The sequence below is a fragment of the Eublepharis macularius genome, chromosome 8 (assembly GCF_028583425.1).
Source record: "Eublepharis macularius isolate TG4126 chromosome 8, MPM_Emac_v1.0, whole genome shotgun sequence".
NCBI classification, from domain to species: Eukaryota; Metazoa; Chordata; class Lepidosauria; order Squamata; family Eublepharidae; genus Eublepharis; species Eublepharis macularius.
Window position 1 is genome coordinate 49,862,978 of NC_072797.1, and position 15,724 is coordinate 49,878,701.

At 39.2% G+C, this 15,724-nt stretch overlaps 1 protein-coding gene across 8 annotated transcripts in view; it reads right to left on the reverse strand.

The window, feature by feature from the left end:
- Positions 1 to 15,461, reverse strand: part of MEF2C (myocyte enhancer factor 2C) — a 199,391-nt gene extending 183,930 nt beyond the window's left edge. For all 8 annotated transcript variants that reach the window (XM_054986346.1, XM_054986356.1, XM_054986353.1 and 5 more), the window contains exons 1-2: positions 15,321 to 15,461; positions 3,164 to 3,262 (exon numbers count right to left, since the gene is read on the reverse strand). The gene's annotated coding sequence lies outside the window, so the exon portion shown is untranslated. The remainder of the gene's footprint in view (positions 1 to 3,163; positions 3,263 to 15,320) is intronic.
- Positions 15,462 to 15,724: the final 263 nt, after the last annotated feature.

Sequence of the window (15,724 nt, forward strand, 5' to 3'; positions counted from 1 at the left end):
CCATATTGCCTCTTCATCACTTGGTTTTTTCTAGGCTTCAAATGTATGCCAAAAGACCAGGATGTTGCCCAGTATAACAAAAACACAGAAGTTAGAAATTGTCCTTCATATACATTTCAGTGGAAAACCTAGAGGAGAAAAGGCTGTTATCAAACTTCTTCCAAGTGTCTAGTTTTCACACCAAAGGATGCTTGCCATTGAGTTGCTAGACAAAAAGCATAAATGTACCCAAGGCTGACTCAGACTGCCAGACTATTTGTCTATCACAGTCAGCACGGTCTATTCTGTCTGGCAGTGACTCTCTAGGGTGCCAGGCAGAGGTATTTCCTATCACCTGCTACCTGGTCTGGAGATGCTGGGGACTGACCCTAGGACCTTCTGCGTGTTCTATCACTGAGCTGGAGCCCCACCTAAGACTTGCAGTTTCAATGCTTTGCAACCAAAGCTGGTCCTTCCTAGGAATCCCATGCTGTATTTGTAAAACTTATAACTTCTGAGGCCTGGTTCATACATGTGGAGTTTTGAGGAAGCACAGACTGCTTCAGATTACAAGAGATTAATTGGTTTAAGTATTTAACAATACATATCACAACTCTACTGTCCTTTGAAGAGGCTTGCAATAAAAAATAATAAAAGACCATCTCATATGATAATGATGACAAAAAACTAACCTGGAGCCCATAAAAATACAATTATCCACAGTAATCAAGGACATTCAAGTTCAGCAAAAGCTCATTACACTTTGAAAACAAAAACAACAAGTTTTGATGGACTGGCATAAACAGTAAGACTTAAAAGGTTCAGCTGAAAACCTGTTGCAGTAACAAAACCAGAGAAGGTGCTCTTTGGACCACCCAAGGAGATTGTTTTATAGGATGGGTATTACCACACGAAAGGTCATGATTGTACTGAAGCCAGGTGAATTTCACAAAAGGATAGCACCTTCAGAAGAATATGCTGAACCAACCTAAAGTGATGGGCATGGCAGGACCATACTGGAAGAAGCAGTCTTCCAAGAATGCAGGACCCAAGTTGTGAAGGGTTTTAATGGATTATGGAAGGTCACACTGTGGAAGGTTCTCCTTCCTCTCTCTCTTGTGGTGTTCACACACATAAGGAGGTATATATAGGGTGCATGCGAAGACAACAAAGAAAGGGGTAGAACCTTCTTGTACTAGTTTCCTATTTGCATACAAGGGTTTTTTTTTTTTTAGTGGGAAGGAACATTCTAAACTGGAATTAACAACCTGCAATCAGAGGTGAAGCAGTGCGCTCTACTCCCTCAGGGTTCTGCTACCTCACGTTCACCTCATTCTCCTGCATGTGTGGACCAGGTCTTAGAAAAAGGAACAGAACATTTATTCTGGGGCCATCATTACCTAACTGTGACCTTGCTATGTTTCCAAACACACTTATACAAAATCCAAGGGAAGAATCACATAAAAACAACCAAATATAGCACAATGTGAGTACATTACTATTTCTTTGAATAAAACTGTCGAAGAATCTTCAAACTTCTCAAAAGCAACCTTATCAGCTGAAGAGGGCAAAGGTTGGCACTACTTAGGCTTAATAGCCTGAAATCAGAGAATGGAGATGCCAAAGGAAATATATACAGTGGCTTCATATGTCCTGGCATCATCCACATATTTAGGTTATTAGGGCCTAGCCTGTAAATAGACATGACCTTAAACTGGGGACTGATACTCAGAGGTGTGAGCCAAGATTATTTTCCAGTCAGTGCAAAGATCATTCAAGCAATGAATAAGGCACCTCCAAGTTTAAAAGAAAAACAGTTTTCAATAGTACATAGACAAACACTACAGGAGTCAAATTGTTTCTATCATCTTGGAACTCAGTAGAGAACACGTTAGGAGACAAATAAAAATAGCTTTTGTAACACCTGTAGAATCTTCCTGTGTCATTTAGAATTTGATATAATTTACACTGAAACACCATCACCTCTAGCCCATATTTTAAAAACATGTGTTACAAACAGCCAATAATTGGCAGCAAATCCTCCCTGGATTTCTTCCAGGAAGGTAAGATTAAGGGTTCCTGTCAGGGAGAGGCCTGCTGGCAACAGGAAACAGAAAATCTTGCACCATTTCCCAGCCCTCCACCTGAAACCTACTTCTGAATTAAACAAAAATGCACAACGGGAGGTGTAATTATTGGAATAATCAACCCTTCCAAAACCTTACCAAGGGCTGAGGTGCAGCCAAGTGTCTCTTTCCCTCACAAGTATGATTATTTCATGGTGAGCTCAGTTAACATTCTCTTTCAGTAATTATTCCAGTTCTTCCCCACCCACCCCCCAACCCAATTTGGTTGAGACAGTCAAATGTTTACTTCTTCAAAAGAAAAGAGGCTATCAATTTACATTGTAAAGTGACATTCAAATAACAGAAAGCTAGAGTTAAATTGAAAGTAATCGCACGCTTGACACATCCTAACCCTAGATGATTTGGGTTCAATTTTCCATTCAGAGTCTTGCCCCACCCCATTCCTCTGCTTGCTCTTCTCTACCTCAGCCCTATCTTAAAAGAGCAGTTCACTAAAGCAGTCCTGCCCATATCTGTCTGCTTTTAAGTTTGTCCCATGCTGGGTAAAGCTCCTGAAGTGAGCTTTAGAAAAAAAAATATTTTAAAGTGAGCTGGGGCGGTTGCCACAGCAACCCACCCTGAGAGGAACCAAGGCTATAGATTGATCTACCCCACAAGATTATTCAACAATACTGTATTTGTTCTCCAGTCATTCAGAATATTATTTCAATCCATATTGCTTTTATAATTGCACATAACATATAAATTCCAAAAATCTCATTATAATAGGATATAGATTCCAGGAGGGTAATTTAAATATTTCATAATCCATAGGGGAGAAGGAAAATGTATATAATTTCTTGTGAAATGAATTAATTGTAAAAGATATTTTCAAAGGCAGGTGCTGAAGGGTGACACATGGATATTAAATGCAGTGGCATACCATGGATAAAATGCTATAATGTACAATGAACATTGATTAGAGGGAACCTTTTTCACCATTATACCTTTCAATACATTCAACTGCAGAGTTTGTCTTGTACCCTAAATAAAAAAATAAAATAGATTTTTTCTGTTAAACTGAATTACTAAAATAAGAAAAAGTATGAAACACTCACCACATAACCTTCTTTATTTTGAAAATCATCTGCCTTTGGTGCTTTACTTAATCTGTTCCATAGTAGTTACTTCACAGTTTACAAACTCTTAGTCGGCACCTTGAAGGTTTAAAAGCACAATTGTAATACATAATTAAAATGCAAGTCTCTATGAATAAAGCAAATAATATGAAATCCACTGAAAAGAACACTTCCTGTAAATCTTTTGGTACATAGTTGGCATAACTTAGAAACTATATATTAACAAGCAACTTTATAGAGCAAACTTTAGTAGATTCCATTTGAATGTTTCTTAAAGATGCTGAAATACTGTAATTGCAACAAGCCACACTATGTCTGGAACTCCAGATTGAAATCTATTTCAATCTGTGTGAGAAATTTTATACTGTTTTCTTGCTGTAATTTTAATATTTTTCATGTCTGATTTGTTTGGAGCAGGGAAATGTGGGATCATTCTAGTTCACAGCACTGAAAGACACTGAAAATATGACTTTAGGCAACCTAATACCATCTTAAGTACTGCTTCCTCACATATCAGGTTGTACATGAAGGTGGGAATAAATCAATTTGTGTGCTAAGGGGAAGCACAAGAAATCCTAATGTGAAAGGAACCTGCAGCCCCTTATTATAGAGTTACCGTGCCATTCATTTTCATTTGTTTGAAAAGTGTATTTTTTTAATGTTGGGACTCACTGCAATTTAAAATGCTTTCCATTTCTCACTTTTGGGACATGAAGATGGAGGTCATCTGCTGCTATTCATATCTGGGATAGTTTCAGTTGGATAGCCACGTTGGTCTGTAGTAGAACAAGATTCAAGTCCAGTATCACCTTAAATCCTAACAAGATTTTCAGGGTATAATCTGACGAAGGGAGCTTTGACTCTTGAATATTGATACCCTGAAAATCTTGTTGGTTTTTAAGGTGCTACTGGTCTCAGATCTGGAAAGTTTTTAAAAATCCCAGCATCTCACTGGCATAGCTACACTTGATCATGTATGGTGTAATGTTTATCAATAACATAGGATGATTCTCATTTTCTCTACAGACCTTTGTATAGCTTGCAATTTTAATGTGGAAATAATATCCAGATTCATGGCCTTTGATGGTCAGGGACTACTCCATGTTACTGGAGTTTGTCTCACACTCCATCTGCTTAAGTAGGGAGTGAAAGAAATAGCTTTTCTGCTGTGTAAAATAACAGAAAAAATATAAACAGGACAAAACTAGCTCTTGTTAGGAAAAGCTAAGATACTTGTAGCTAGTAGACAAAAAGATCCCAGGACGCTTGGCAGATCAATTGATATTGCATGGATGACTACTATTATCTTCCTTGCTCTACTTGTACATTTCCAAATTAACAGTTGAGTACAAAAGGAAACAATTGTCCAGATCTTTCTCTTTCCACAAGGACACCAACTCTGTAAAAGATATCCCTAGAACTTCTCACATATTGGGAGCGTGACACTACACACACATACACACACACAAGAGATACAAATGCTCTTAACTACTTTAAAGCATATTTTATTCCACAAAAGAACTCTCAAAATATATCATTCAAAGTATTCCTGTAATCTGTGAATTCCTTTATAAAATAGGAGCAAACTATTGACATGAAAACCCTTCTTTATAATTGGCTGGGTCTAATGAAAGTGATTAATGTCATGTCATGTGGTCTGATGCATGTTTACTTGGGCATAAATTGCACTGTGTACCATGGGCTTTACTCACAGGTATGCACAGGATTGCAAATTAGTATTCTGGTCTTCTTGTTCTTTCTTTACAGCCTCCACATCGCAAACCACTTTTAAGGCTCACAGATTATCTAACAGTGCAATCCTAAACAAAGACCATTTAGTAACTCTGTTTAGGATTGCAGTGTAAATTCACTTCCATTCTGATGCAGCTCTAGAATGACAGAATTCCAAATCCTAATCCATATGAGACATGGATATTCCAGGTATTTCACCTGCTGGTTGGTCTTTTGATTGCACCAATATGCAGGACATTCTAAAATCTCTGTCTTTAGGTACATTATCTGGACTCCATTCATTATATAGAAAATAACCCTTGGAACATGGGTAAGTCACAAGGAGGAATCAGGGATAAAGAGAGGAGACAATCCAGACACAAATTTTCTTGCCCATCTTCCCCCTCCTTTGCACTCTGGATATACCCTAAATCTACAGCCAGCTCCACATATTTCTTTAAACTGAATAGGAAGTATGTGTTGCAGATTTGTGGAAAGCAGTGACAAGTTTTTTGCATCACACATTTGAGATAAACAGGAAGAAGTGCCCACAAGGCTTGGGTTGGGATTGACAAAGGACAATTTAGGTGCCTTGTTCATTAAGAAGTACATCTCAGATTCTGAAAAGTTCATTTGGTATTAGTATCTTCTTCTTAGGAAGAGAGAATCAGTACACCTTTCGGAATGTATCTGATGAGAGGTAAAAAACTCTGTTCAGCACATGAGGGAGGCTTTAGAAAATGGTGCTGCCATTCAAAGTGAAGGCACAGCACACCTTGGGGCGCATGTGCGCGTGCTCTTCGGAAAAAGACGTTGTGTGCATGGAGTGGGTATTGAGAAATAGGGAAGCACATGCCCTTGAAGTGGCCTTGCCAACCTCCAGCCAGTGGCTGGAGATCTTCCAGAATGACAACTGATCACCAGGCCACAGATATCAGTTCCCCTGGAGAGAATGGCTGTTTTGGAGGGTGGCCTCTATAGCATTATACCCTGCAGAGGTCTTTCCCCTCTCCAAACTCTGCACTCTCCAGGCTCCACTCCCCAAATCTCCAGGAAATTCCCAACTTGGAGCTGGCAACCCTGCCTAAAAGAGAGAGAAAAGGATTGTTATATGTGAAAGAGTGCACATATCTGTGTCTCTGAAGGATAACAGGAATTCATGTGTACAGATCCTCTGTCTGGGGCTGACTATAACTGTTTCTGTTCCTCTAAAGTTGTGACTCCTCCCCCCGCCTCTTCAACATAAAGTTTCTCCCAGGCATGGAAACGTAGCTATAGGGTCAAGCATATCAGCAGAATTATGACGTTACGTTTAAGGAACAACAGCTGTTTCAGAGCACAGGCGCCTTCCTAGAAAAGAATGGTGGCAAAACGATGCGTCGCAGTTTTCCCATCCTGCAGCAACCCACGAACGACTCAAATTTCCTAAATCCAGAATCGAAGGGAGGAAGCTTTTGTCCTTTTGCGGCGCCACTAGCATTGCTCCTTCCAACTCTGTGTTCAAAAGGGCACCTGCTGATTGGTGTCCTGCTTCGAGGAAGCCTTAAAGGGGCACATTAGGTCCTTTAGCTTCTGCAGTTCGGCTCGTTCTCCTTCCCAGCCTGCGCCCCACAGGCCGACGAGAAAACTGCGAAGGCGAACAATAGCAGCAGGACGACGTTGCGAATCGCAAACCGTTTAAGGCGATCACCTGCCTTTTGGCGCCGGTCTGTAACAAAGCTTCTTTGTGGGAAAAAGGGGTCGGAGACCCCCTCCGCCCCGCAAAAGCTAAGGCATGCAAAGCTTCCTATCCTTTGTATGGTGTGGCCGCACGCAGATGGCTGAAGACTAGCTTTCTCCGCCCCCTCGGCCAGCACATTGTGCACTTCGGTTGGGTTAAATGTGATCTCTGTTTTTAAAAATCTTATGTGCAAAGGGGGAAAGATATCGATCTGATATCCTTCCTCGCCTTTTCAAACCTCCTCGTGCAAAACGATTTTGGTTATATATTATCGGTTACTCTTTATCCGCAACCATACAGATCTGAGCTCCTCTTTGATATCGATCTGACATTCCCTCCCGCCCTTTCAAATCTCGTGCAACGCGATTTTGGTTATATGTTTGGTTACTCTTTGGTTACTCTTTACCCGCAACTATACGGATCTGCCTCTTTGAGCTCCCCGAGCAGCTGCAATGAACCGGGTTCGGGGGTGGACAAACACACCGGTGTAAAACGGATTATCCGCCAGGCTATTTGGGTGAGCGGATCCCAGTTGATAAAAGGGCTTTGGCGCCTCCCAGGACTAGCTGGCGTCACGTGACGCGGTGTGGTGTAAAAACAGACCGCAAACTCCGCAGAAGTCACGCCAGATCTCTCAAGGTGCCCATAGCGCGTTCATTGGCGACGCTATTGCTGACGTGCATTTAGCGGATGGGGAAAATACCGCTTCCACTCGGACAGTGAAATGTGGCAACGTTCAAACATCTCCCCCTGTCCTTCTGCAATCGGAGACTATTGTTAGTTTCCTTGGCACAGTCCTTCAAACCGCTACATTCTCCTTGCAATGCCCTTTCCAACCATTGCTTCTTTCCTGGCTGCTGCATGCCACCTTTTAGTCGCCATCTGATGGATCCCATGCAAAAAGTATGCTGTTCAAGTTTTCCTTTTTTTTTGTTCTTCCTAAAATAGTCGAACATGGCAATCCATTTTGTCCACCAGTCGTCTTACACTTCTTTCCCTTTAGACTGGAGTTGTTTCACACATGCAGGTACGCCACTAGAGATCTCCCTCTGCCTACACTCACCCAAGTGTATCGCTATAATCCTGTAGTCACAAAAGTAACTGCCTAGCACTTACTATCTTAGATAAAAGATCTGTATGGAAATACGGCTGCTGTTCTGAAGTCCTTCCCTCTAATTCATATGTGGATATGTTACACAGTAGAGAGAGAGAAAAAAAAACTCCATTCCTATCCATGTTGTATCTCTGATGTTGGCCAAGAGGTAGGATGTTACTAAAACAAAACAGAAGTCCACTGACACTTTAAAGACTATTTATTCCAATATGAGATTTTGTGAGACAAAGCTCACTTCTTTGGATACAGTCAGAAGAAAAACTAATTTACCTTATTTTTACAGAAAATTACAGAAAGGAAGAGGAGGGAGAAGTTGAGCAGAGAGAGGTCTAGTATAATCCATTAAGTTAGACTGCATATGTGGGGACTTGAACTTCTTGGGTAGTTTAATAGACCATGGTGAAGAGAAATCAGAAGTTCTGGTATCTCTCAGTCATGGTGAAAACAAAACAAAAGTGCAATAAAGTAGGGTGAATAACAAAGTAAGGCAAAGGCTGTTTGAAACATTAGAAAACTGAGCTGCATCAGTAAAGGGTTATGGTATGATACAAGATATTAATAATAATAGCAGTCTAAGTTATTAAAATATGGTGGTCTTGGATTATTTGAAATTATAATGCATAAGGACATCTAAGTCTTGATTTAAACCAGGACAACCAAAAATGTTAAGTTTCTTGATGGAATTGTAATTCCTTTGAAGTTCTGTAGAACAGTGACTTTCAGATCTGCAACAGTATGTCTAGGAAGATTAACCGGTTCACCCACTGTTCTTTCAGTATTGCAGTTTCTTATGTCAGATTTGTGTTCATTGATTCTCTCACTTAGGGACCAACTTGTTTGCCCAATGTAGATAGTACAAGGGCACTGTTGGCACAACATGGTAAATATTAACTTGGAAGATGTGCAGGTAGATGAGCCTAGGATGGTGTAGCTGACGCCATCAGGTCCTGTAAAGTTATTATCTCAGTGTATGTGGCATCTAGGTCTGTTGCAGGATTTGGTTCCTGAGTATATTTTTCAGTTGGTTGGCCCAGTTTAGTGTAGTGATTAAGAACGTGGGACTCTAATCTGGAGAGCCGGGTTTGATTCCCCACTCCTCCACTTGAAGCCAGCTGGGTGACCTTGGGCTAGTCACAGTTCTCTGGAGCTCTCTCAGCCCCACCCTCCTCACAGGGTGTTTGTTGGGCGGATAATAATGACATACTTTGTAAACCACTCTGAGTGGGCATTAAGTTGTTCTGAAGGGCGGTATATAAATCAAATGTTGTTGTTGTTGTTGTTGTTATTGTTTTGGCAAACAGCTTCTTACTGCAGCGGGAGGGGGGAAGCAGGAAAGTTCCATTCTGCCACTGAATAATTTAGTCTGGATCCAACTCACTGTGTAATATTCTATGAACTGTGAAGGCTACAGAGTCACTGGCCCAACAAATGTCAAAGCAAGGGAGTGATGTAGGGCTTTTTCAGCCGAGGAGGACAGAGCAAGCCTCACTGACATATTGGCCTGGATCATGCTTTAGCTTGCTGTACTGAAATACAGACCCAAAATTTAATCCTTTTATTTAATTCCTGGTTTTCTATGCAACTACAGTCACTTACTACATAGATTTAAATATGCCAGATATCAAGATTGGAGTTACAAATTAATATCCACCAAATTAATATTTACTTTATTTAAAATATCTATATGCCTCCTTTCCATCAAAAATAGGGTCCCCAAGGTGGTGAACAACAGATAATTAAAACATTAAAATTACATCTAAAATACATATATAACTATAGTAAAAACATACCAACACATAAACAAACGCAACCAGGGAGAAGGGCCAATAAGAGTTTACTGGGGGTATCCCAAAAGAAACAAAGGCTGATTCCACACACGTTGGATAATGCACTTTCAATGCACTTTATCAATCGTTTGAGGTGGATTTTTTGTTCCGCAACACAAAAAAATCCATTCCAAATGATCTATAAAGAGGATTGGAAGTGCATTATCCAACGTGTGCGGAATCACTCAGTCTTCCACCCACTCAGTCTTGTGGGTGGAAGACAATTACAACTTCATCTATTATAGTCTCATGGCAGACAGTTTATTTATTTGTATGTGGATATTCATGTAGATTTTCTAATATGTCCACTGATTTTCCACTTTCAGTTACTTTTGATAATAATATAATAATAATATTTAATTTATATACCGCCCTTCAGGACAACTTAATGCCCACTCAGAGTGGTTTACAAAGTATGTTACTATTATCCCCATAACAATCACTCTGTGAGGTGGGTGGGGCTGAGAGAGCTCCAGAGAACTGTGACTAGCCCTAGGTCACCCAGCTGGCTTCAAGTGGTACAAACCCTAGTAGACTATGAATTATTCCAAAATGATAGACAACAAATTGGCAATGTTGTAAATGGCAATGGGTAAGTGTGTCTTGATAGGGCAAAAAATCTTTAACTTCTCATGCGGTCTGAAATGATGATGATGATGATAACAATAACAACAACAACAACATTTGATTTATATACCACCCTTTAGGACAACTTAATGCCCACTCAGAGCGGTTTACAAAGTATGTCATTATTATCCCCACAACAAAACACCCTGTGGAGGTGGTTGGGGCTGAGAGAGCTCCAGAGAGCTGTGACTAGCCCAAGGTCATCCAGCTGGCTTCAAGTGGAGGAGTGGGGAATCAAACCCGGCTCTTCAGATTAGAGTCCCGCGCTCTTAACCACTATACCAAACTGAGTATGAGTAAAATTTGTGTAAACACTTATAAAAATTACATTTCTCAGCATGTGAGTCCATTATATTTTCTAACTCATCAGTTATTTTTCATTTGAGCTGTTACTCAAAGGTAAAGTATTTAGATAAATATAAATATATTAGATAAATAGTAAGTAAAAGCTAGCAATTTTACAATGCAATCCTAAGAACACTTTCCTGGGAGTAAGGCCTATTGAATAAACCTGAGTAGGATTCTAAGTAGACTTGCTTACGTTGCTTCCTCAATCTCCCAAGTAACTAACACTTTGTGAATAAATAGACAAAAGAACTAAACCTTGCCCATGCACAATTCCCTATCTAAATAGCCTTTTCATCAAGTACTACTTCTCAAAATGTGATATTTGCCATTCACTGTGAAATGTGGGTTTCAAGATAGGATTTGTAAACTTTAACTGAGGTTTAGAATCTCAGCTTGTGACGGGAAACCAGTTCAAATTTGCCAAGATGCGTTTGGATGTCATGGCAGGTGGGAGATTGATCAAATCAGGAAGTGTTAGATGCAGCTCCACCCATGAAAGGACAAGAGTGGTAAGAGGAACAATCATCCTCGGTGCCAACAACCTTGTTTATAATTAGTTGTGACATCTGAATGCAACCTTTATTTTAGTTCAAGGGTCTGTATCTCAATCTTCCTCCTGCATAGCTTAAACTGAAGAAGGAAGATATCAGTGGTAGTCTTTGAGAAAGGTAGCATCCTAAAGTGAGAGCCGAATGCTGAACGGAAAATGGATGTACTTAAATGTTGCAAAGTGCACTTTTCCATTATACGCCTATGCCTGTATACAGACATTTATGATGCCATTCCATTGACTTCAGTGTGCTCAGAAGGTATAGCTCCACTTATGCTGGCACTATTAATGTCTTGAGAAGTCAGGTAGTTTTTTGCACTATCCAAAAGGGAAATCTAGGACAGTGCTTCAAGTAGAATGAAAGTATGATATTTGATTATGATGGAAAATTGAGAGTTAACCAGGGAAGATTGAATGAGGATATACTGAAAAAGAGGAAGTCAAAGAGCTTTGAATGTGATAGCATCAAAGAACTTGACCATTCCTTTCAAGAGATTTGTGAGGAGTCAGTATCAGAGCTTGGATGAGAAACAGCTATCATCATAATTCTGACAATTTATACAGAGTTGCCAGGACTTCAGGGCTTACGTAGGTGAGGTGTTGGAGATCTATGGGGGAAGGGGGAATTAGAAAGGGTACCAAAGAAGGGGAGGGGGGTTAACCCTTTCTCCATGCTGTTTTCTTAGATGTAAATTGCTTCTCCAAAGTATTTGCAACTTCCTTAATGTTGTCTGACTTTTGTATCCAAAAAAGTTTTGCAGGGAGGAAGTTCATGATCTCAAATTTGTTCTAACTCAGCTTTGCAGTTGTCTACTTGCCCACTTGTTTGGGGTGAGTTACAATTCCTTCTGCCTTGAGCAACATGCTAAAAACAGCCTTCGGTACAGGAACCATGTTGGTAAAATATTTTGTAAATAGGTAATCTTTTGTTAATTTCAAGAAAGAGCTAACTTAAATCAGTGAATTTAAGTTACGGATGCCCAGTTAGCAGATTTTTTATCTCACACTCGGAAGGAAAGATAGTTTGCAAATCTGATGTATCGCTGAACTATGAAGAAAGAATTAAGCAAACGAGCAATGGTTCACATCACATCTTCTCAATAGACTGATTAATTATAATTCTGTTGACTTCAGTAAAGCCATCCTATTTCATCCCTTAAGGAAGGGAGAAAAGGCTTGATTTACTTTGAAAGTGTATGATCCCTGCCTGGCTCATGACATTTGGATTGAAGTTTTGTTGAGGGACAGCATACTTAAATACACTGTACTTCAGTCTTTGCCAAAGGGGTGCGGATAGACCATTTCTATTTACATAAGTCTGGGTTAACTCATACTGATACCTTCCAACATTTCACTTTTAGAATTTTTTGGAACACCCAAATATATGATTTATGTGAGGGGAATAAGAAAGAGTTGATATAAGGCACATTGTAAGAGAAACCTTTGAACAGAGCAAAGGAAACACAGATAAATGATTTTATGGGGACACACTGACCATTTCCCCCCAATTTGAGCAGCAAAAAAAAAAGCCAAGAGAAATTATTCACTGTGGGTACAATCTTCTGGGGAAGCTTTCACTGGCAAATCCTACTGAAACCAATGTGAGCTACACAGAGGACTTGATCAGGAGAACTTTCCAGTTGATCGTGTTCTGTTTCATTTGATAATAGGATACAAAGCATCAACCTCAGGTTATAGAAAGAAAGATGTAAGATTACTGTTCTGACGAATTTCTTAACTATAAGAGCTGTTCACCAAAGGAGAAACTGCCAGCGAAGACCGCACAACTGGCACCACAGCACTATTTCTCAAAAGCGATAGAATAACTTGCCCAAGCCTGCTGTGCACTATCTTTTCATTTCGCTCTTCATGGAAATGCCAGACATGAGTTTGAGGAGAGCTTTAAGTAATGGCTAGACTGCTTTAACAAATCTCAAGTTTCTATGTTTCTTCATCTATACAAATATTAATCATGATCAATTACATCTATTTACATTGCCTGGACATGTATTTAGATAATGGGCTAAAGGTGAATGATTATATTCAACGTATTATTTATAAAGAATGATTTGGGGCCACATCAAGGAACACAAAAATATTTATTTTAGTGAAGGAAGAAAACAAGCTGTTTAATATTAATCTGCCATTCCTTTATTATTCTGGGGTTTTTTTTGGCATTTGATTCAATATGCTAGCAAAGTATAAATCAGGGTTACTAAGCCTAATGACAAGCTTTAAAAAAAACAGATAAATGACAAGGACATTTATATTTCTTGATCATTTTTTAAAAAGTGAAGTACTGGCTAGTTATGATACCACAAAACAGATTAATTTTATGAATACACCCCCTCCCCCCCAAGGATATAAACTCTGTTCATTCAGATTTTCATTAAATCACATTAACAGATGCTCTGGGGTCTGAAAATTTATCAGCCCTCCCCCAAATTCTAAGCCTAACAAGTTTGCCGCCATACTTGATTTTGTATAGTTCTGTACGGTATTGTAGACATTGACACCTCTTGTCTTTTTAGAACTATTTATCCTTCAAAATAGTTAGTGCAATTTGTTTTGTATTCAGAGATTAACTGTGTTTAGGATCACAGACTAAATGAGCCAATAAAGAACAAAGTGTATGCTATAGATTTAGCTTTATCAATCTGTACTGTTAGATAGCCTCTGGTTATGTCTGAGGAAATCCACAGCTTCAGTCTCCGTGCACAGTCAACAGTTACAGAAAATATTATCCTTTGTAAACAGAATTTGTGTTGTTGTATGAAATCAACAACCTTCAATGAGAATTTGTAAACAGAATAAGGTTCTCGCAGATCCCTGTGGCCATGGTATTCAACACAGGCAGCTGCATGGAGCTCAAACACATATTAAGTCAAATCAGCTGTCCTCTGTACTTCATATTTTTAAAATGAGTAAGACAGACAGACATAGACTGATCCTAAACACAGTTTTCTTATAGGAAATGATCCTTAGAAATCTATTAGATTTACTTCCAAAAACTTGTGTTAGATCTGAGATGTTAAGAACTTGGAAAATTTCTCTTGCTTCCAGTATCTTGTGGGTTATAATCTTTGCATAGAGAAACTCCTTTGCGTATTCAGAACCTTCTTTGTCAAAAAGCACTGGCTTGAACTCTAGTGCTGCATGATATATTATTCTTATTTTCTAATCTGAATAACGTCCAATGCCGAATTAATGTCATAATTTATCCAAGTATTGTTTTGTGCTCTTTAAACTTGTGTGCCAGGCAATATGTCAGGATGGAATCTGCTAGTTAAAAGCAGTTTCATATGTTCACTTTGTATATAGACTTTGTCTTTTGGCTTTTTAAAAAACTTGATTACTTGTTTACAGAAATGCTTTCAATTTGTTTGACAATTTGTAAGAACTGCTGTGAAGCACAGTTGAAAGCATGAGTTTGTGAAAATAGAAATGCATCATAAAAAGTTATGCTCCTCCCAAATATATCTTAGTATTTGATCTTTCCCCCCCACGTTTTCTCAGTAATTAAAATAAGATTGCCCTAAAAGAAGTTCTTCTTTGCAGACTTCCCAACAGAGCCAAGGCAGTGTTACAAAACTAAAAATTATGCAAACAGCACACGCTGCCGTGAAAATGGAAGCACGGAGTGAAGAGACTGTATTCCCATATATTGCTTCACAATTCAGCTTGTTGCTTCAGCTTGAAATCAACAATTGCCGTTGGATCAGTGATTAAAACATTTTAAAATTAAAAATCTACATTCACTGTACTTAATTTGAAAAGTTAACCCCCCGTCCCCCCAATATGATATTAAAAAGGCTTTCTAAAGCGCCTAAAGGACAGGCAAAAATAATTTAGGTAAAAGGTGACAAAGGCATTTTTTTGCAATTTGGTTTTAAAATAAAAGTAATGGGGGGGGGGAATTACTTGTCCTTGTAGAGTTCTTCTGCATGCTATGCAAATGACTTTTCTACCTTAGCTCCTTAAAGGAACTTTTTCTAAAAACTAAAGTGACAGAAATTTAAAAAAATTAAATCTTGCTTGAGAACATTAACTTGTCAAAGAAGTTACAGTACTAGCAAGAAGTGTGTGACTGAATGCATTTTCTTTAAAACAGAAGGAACATAGCTGAGGTTCTAGGATCTAGGCGTTGCTCTTTGGGAGAGTCAGCTTATCAGTTGCAAATATATAAATATATTCATATATTTTTTAAAAAATAAACTCACCAGTGCCCTTCTTCTTCTCCAGGAAGATGTACCCCGTCAGCACCTGCTGAGGGCTTCGTTGATTAAACTGACAGGTAAAAAATTCCTGTAGAATAAAGCCAGACCAGCTGGCTTTGAAGAGAAACCCCCCAGTTTGGGTTCTGTTTGCCTTACTCACCCTCTGCTATAAAGGCAGGCGCTTTTTCCCCTTCGCTGTTGACCTGTAAGATGCGTGATTTCCATGCACAAGTGTCTGGCAGGCCTGGGCCCACCTGCTCCTGTCACTCCAGAGTAAATTTAGCTGTAAAAGGTATCACTGACAACCAGACCTTTGTCAGCTCTGGCAAAAGAACATAGAATTACTCCCTCCACAAAGCATGCTGTACGTTCAATTGGAAAATATCAAAATGTTAGCTTTATCCAAA